This window comes from Dermacentor andersoni, chromosome 4 (assembly GCF_023375885.2).
Source record: "Dermacentor andersoni chromosome 4, qqDerAnde1_hic_scaffold, whole genome shotgun sequence".
Classification (NCBI taxonomy): domain Eukaryota; kingdom Metazoa; phylum Arthropoda; class Arachnida; order Ixodida; family Ixodidae; genus Dermacentor; species Dermacentor andersoni.
Window position 1 is genome coordinate 207,315,762 of NC_092817.1, and position 6,313 is coordinate 207,322,074.

The window sequence follows — 6,313 nt, forward strand, 5'->3', positions numbered from 1 at the left end:
CGTTATTTTCAGTCCGGAGCCAAACCTGTACAGAAGTGAAAAGCGCGAGCCGGAACCAGAACCGAAACCGAAAAGCTTTCAGTTCCACACCCTGGACAACAGGCGCGCTCGGTGAGTGCGGTTCTCATGATCCCCACGTTTAGCCGTGGCATTATACGATTCGCGAGTTACTGGGGTGTTCATAAACTACTGCATGTATTCTGAATATATGAAGTATGCACCTTTACAGAGTGAAGCATTCCATTTAATACAGATTTAAGATACACACTGAAATGTCATGTTTAGTGAAATTTCTTTGCAGCGTCGAATGGTTCACTGCTTTGGTCGGTAATGGCAGCGCTGCTTTTCTGCACGGTCCACCATCGAGTCTAAATGCAGCTGTGAGACGCGTTTGTCCCTGAAATCCGCTACGCATTTCTAATGGCAATGCATTGTTTCGTCTTATGGGTCCTAAACTTCTATTTCACTGATACCTACAGTGCATGGTATGTGCTTGATTTTCAAGTTTCGCTGCTACATGAGCAAAGAAGCACCTGCATGAGCCTAAGACGAGTGACCACTTCTACTGCGTCGTTCCTGTAAACACCATTTAACTTGACTAAACACATAAATCAAGGGTGCTTCTCGGCGCTCAGGAAAAGATAACCTCCTCGCACAAATGAGTGCCGATTTTCTCGAATGATGGCAGCAAAACGCGGCAATAATAAAGTTGACAACCCTTTGAGCGTACGCTAAAGAGGATGAAGGCGAAAAGCCTGCGCACTCATGAGACATATTTGATATTCTGATTCGAATGCGTTGTTACTTCCAGGGGCGTAGCCAGGGGGGGATGGGCTTATGGGGCTTCAGCCTCCCCCACCCCCCCCCCCCCCCAAATTTTTTCGTGCTGTCCATGCACCGCCCACCCAAGCAATTCACGGTGCCGGAAATCATTCTCAATTTTCTCTAGAATGTCTTTTTCACGCTCGAAAAGACATTTCAGCTCGAGTTAGCTAGGTCGCGGAATCTACGCAGCGCATGGATGTCAATTCCGAAATTTATGGGTACAAAGCTCTCATAAACTTTTGATGTGAAAGGTGCATTGACATTTCCAAAGTTTTGCTTTAGATTTTCAATTGCGGAACTTTGTGGGTTTGATGTTACTACAAATATTGGACGCCAAAGGTGCATTAACTTTTCTAAAGTCTTACATCAAACCATGCAACGAGACAAGCCAAATACAAACACTCGCGACACTCGCGATTCGGTGCCCCGGCCCCACAAAGAAAAAAGAAAAGACGTTGTGGCGTGGCGAATTGTCGTATGGTGAAAGTTCGATTTTGTTACTTCTTCTTTTGCTGACAGTAATGGGCCACGGGAGGCTTCAGTTGCCGGATAGTCTTATTATAGCAATTATATGGACAGTCCAGGCGCATTCCTGCCGTCGCCGTAGCCCTCATGTTTCGTATAAAGTCAAAGGGCGATAACATCGTGACCGCGCGCCGCATGCGAGTGAAAGCGCAGGGAGGGGATGGAGGGCTGGAATGGTTCAGACGACGATGGTGGCTCAGTCTTGTGTGCGCAAAAGAGAAAAGCGGGGAGCAAGCGCGCCGCCTTCCGTCGCGCGCGATACATCGGGGGGAGTGGAGGGAATCGGTGTGGGATCTAGGATTCTGTGAATCTCTTAATGCGCAACATGTTTATTTGCCTTGTTTGACGTATTGTATACAGTGACTTTTTCTTAGATACGTAGATTTATTGCAGACGTATACGTTTATTTAAATACCTTGTTGCGGAGTTTTGTATATACGTGCAGTGAACTTTCTTTCCAGTGACACTTTCTTGGCTTTTATCAAGCTGTATCTTCGCATTTGTATATTCCATTGTATCTTCGCATTTCTAATGTATGAAGGCGAGTAAAATGAAAATGAGCCAACCCATCCCGCGAAATAATTGTTCGGTCCATTATCTGCAAGGCATGCAGGTAACACAGAGGCATCTCTCTATTACAAAAGTGACACGCAGGTGTGAGTATCAAGGCTGTTATGCTCTCATGCACTGGGTTGAACATGGTTGCGCGACATAATGGACGCTCTAGAAGTTGAGCAGCGTGGTGCCCTGAGGTTTTTGACAGCTGAAGGTATTTCCCAAAAGAAATTAGTCGCCGTATGGCTGCCGTGTACGTTGAACATTGCATGATTTGGCCACTGTGAAGCGTTCAAGCAAACAATTCAAAGAAGGACGTGAAAGTTGCAAAGACGGTCCAAGACCGGGCCAAAGCCATCGTGCAATCACCCCTAACAACATTGCAAAGGTTGATGAGCTGATGAGACAAGAACGGAAGATAAGCATCGATAAACTGGCAGAGCGTGCGAACATCAGTCACGGTTCGGTTCACGCCATAATTCATCAACATCTCGCTTATCCGCTCTTGTGTGCGCAATGGTTGCCAAAGATTTTGAACTACGGCCAGAAGACGAAGTTCAGCGCTGCCTTGAGTCATCTGCTGATCCGCTATCACAATAAGGTTGACGACTACTTGCCTCCGATTGTGATCGGGGACGAAGCATGGTGCCACTTCTACGAACCCGAAGCACGACAGCAAAGCTTACAGTGCAAACATTCGAATTCACCACCCCCAAGGAAGGAAAGGCCGTCATTTCCGCCGGAAAGGTGCTATTGACTTTATTTTTCGATCGTCAGGCGCCATTACTGATAGAATTTGCTAAATCTTGAGAGACTATCAATTTGTTTCGTTATTGTAAAACGCCAGATCGGCTGCGTGTCACAATCAAGAACAAACTGCGTGGGAAATTGACGAACGTGGTCATCTTGTTCCACGACAATGCCGTCCCCACGTCACTGATGTGCTTAATACAAAACTGGCAATGTTCAAGTAGGAAACGCTGAAACATCCGTCATACAGCTCAGACCTGTCGCCTTGCGACTTCCACTTTTTGGAGCATTTGAAAAAAACAGCTTAACGGAACCAGATTTGTGTGGGATGGTAACGTGAAAGATTCAGTTGCAGACTTTTTGAAGCAGCAACCCAAGAAGTTTAATGATACGGGAATCACGCGACTCGTTAGACAACGGGGCAAATGTCTAAATGATCATGGAGACTACTTTTAAATGAGGTACCCCGTTTGTCATATATTCGCACTGGCTGACTATCATTTGACTTGCCCTCGTTTATTTTGCAGAACTCCTGCTCTTTATACGTGCTCTCTGTTGCGGCTATAATTTTCGTGCAATTACTCACGATATACGACCTGTGACAGCTGCTCCTGCGTTATACACTGGAACAAATGACAGCGTCATTGAGATTTTTCACTGCCCATTGCATATGTACGAAAATCTAAACAAGGTTCTTGAATGACAAAGTTTCATTACAATATTTGTCCTCAGCGTCTTAATTTCATGGCCTTTACATTTTTCCTATCAGCGGCATGCACTGCCTGGCTGGTTTCGAGCTGATATAGTTCTAAAGTTCGTGTGATATTTTCATTACTTATCAGATAGAGAAAGAAACATGGAAGCATTGATATCGGTTATTTTGGGCACAATTTTGGGCACATACATGTATATTCTCTTATGAAAAAATACATATTTTCTTGTTTTGGCAGTGCGTAGAATTCAAGAATTCGTTTGCAGCATGTTTACCAATGACAATGCAGTTATTATTCGTGTATTTGATCCCCAGACAAATTGTTTAAGAGGAAGCTTTAGCTCGCACCCAACTCCGACGCGGCTTCTTTAAATACATGTAAAACGCAGAAACGCTTTTCTGCGATAACCCCCGGATCGCTTTTAAGGAAATTTGTTGCACTTGAGAGAGAAAGTTAATTTCCAGTGTCTGTTGGAAGCGGAATTTTGATTTAGGGACTGAACATTGTTTAAATATTTTGAAACACTCGAAAGTTCCTCCCCCCAAATAATAGAAGCACGACGTTTACAAACTAATAGCTCTGCATCAAGCACACATGTCGCTGTTCAGTAAACGGCATCTATTATAAGAGTCAAAGCGGACAAATTTGGTGTGTCAGTTCTTATCTTACGTGAATTAGTTGCGTTGTGTGCAAGGATTTACCAAAAGCCGTATTTACATAATGCTAATTTCTTGAGATTCACGTCTAACATAGAAATTTTGTCCGCTGTAGATGTACTATTAGGTGCAATTCACAGAATTCTGATATCATTTTTCAACTGCAACGGTTAGGTTAGGTTAGGTTAGGTTGGGTTGGGTTAGGTTGGGTTAGGTTAGGTTAGGTTAGGTTAGGTTAGGTTAGGTTAAATAGATGCGTCTAATTTGGCGCTGGTGTTGTGGTCGCTACCGCTACCGTATGTTGTTATTTTATGCAGTGATGCTGTTTCCAGGACACCATTACTTGGGCCCCGGAAGCCCCAAGGGAAGGACCCCAGTGGACGAGGACGACCGCATCGCCAAGCAGCACGACGAGGCGTACGAAAAAGTGCAAAGCGATTCCGACGTGTTTGCAGCCGACCGGGCATCTACAAAGGAGTTTTTCGGCGACTTTCTATCGACAGGCAATTGGCACTCTGCCTTGGGCGCAGCCGGTTTGGGTGCGAAGAACTTGGTCGAGGAGCACGTACTAGGCCGCAGTCTATATGGAATGCCAACCGCACGGAAGCGTGCAAATAACTGGGACGCAAATCCTGCAGCACCAAAACGAGCCAACGAGCAAATGCCCTCGGAGGAGGCAGCGGACGCCCCCGCAACACCTGGGGGAGCAGGTGTTGGAAGTGACCATCCGTTTTCATCCGAGCGGGTTCAGCAGATTTTGCGAGTACCTCGCGACCACGGAGTGGTCTCAGTGTTCCATGACAGCAAGATTGTCACCACTTGTGGCTGCTCTATCCTAAAGACCTCGCGGTTGCATTTGGTTTGCTTTGACGTGTTTCAGCGTACATTATTCCTTTCAGGAAGAGCTTAATTTGTATATATGGCCTTGCTTATCGTCATCTCTCTCAGTCATTGCTTGTGGACATTAGTCAGGTCCATCGTAGGGGATGCTCTCTTCTTGCCAATATTCCTGTCTAATTCTGTTCACTGTGTGCGACCGCTGGATGCGCGCTTGTGAAGCGAAAGCCAGGCGTTCCTGAGCTTCATCGATGGCTGACAAAAGTGGCGAATCTTGAACTGCGGGAAAGCTTACTCTCGCGACCACCGTAAGCCTGCCACTTTCGTGTTTCGCCTTTAAGAAGCCCTTCGAATGGCCAAAATGAATCTTCCCGTTTGAGTATCACAGTTTCGCTCCCGGTCTTTGCCATATGCTACTGGCTAGGCAAAAGTAAGACCATGCCTATATACTATGGGCTCGCAAGTAGCTAGGTGGGTTTTGGAAAAGCTAGACTTCCGAGAATCAAAGTGCTTTGATGTCGTAGAGGAAAAGTTCAAAGTAATTTTTATTCATCAGCCTAATAATTTGTGCTAACGCGTCAAGTGATTCTCATCGAATCAACCTTTATTGTTTCGTTTGGTAGTCATGACCGAATCGCATGTGTACGATTAACTCGACGTACTCATGCTGATGTTTCCTCTCAATTAATTTGGAGAATGTTCATCTTCTGTGGCGCTCTCATAACGAATTAGAAAATAAGAAAATTGGCTGGGGCTTAGCTAAGGTTAAGCCTGCATATCTCGAATCGAAAAGGTTCGGCGATGCTTATGGTTTAGCTTATGGTTATGCTTTATGATTTAGCCTATGGATATGCTTACGGTTTCACTTATGGATATGTTTATGGTTTAAGTTATGGATATGCTTGGGGTTCAGGTTATGGTTAAGCTTTATGATTTAGCGTATGGTTATGCTTACGGTTTCACTTATGGATATGCTTTGGTTAACTTATGGTTATGCTACACGTGTGCCTTGTGTAGTTATGCAAATTGCTTATCAATGATGTATACCATAAGTTATGCAAGATTATTAAACTTCTTTATTCATCATTGTTGGGCGCAGTGTCTTGCGATTTCTGTACAGCCATAAACACAGCTCTCTGTATCGGTAGTATCACTCTGTTCTCCTTCCATGTTGGATGCGCACGCCTATTCACTGGCAAGCGGTTATATAGTCGGCCTCTGCGATACACACGCGCTTGCGGCGAACGTTAAACGAGGACGCATAGCGCGCGGCAGTGGCCACCTGCGCCGACTCCGAACACGCTTACGGATCCAATTCGACTCGGAACACGCTCACGGAGCCAATTCGACTCCGAACATGCTTACGGAGCCAATTCCGACATACGCCGGCTTGCTCGATGCACGGTGTTGACTAGCGTAGCGAAACTTTTCGCTTCAAAACCTCCAAAAGTT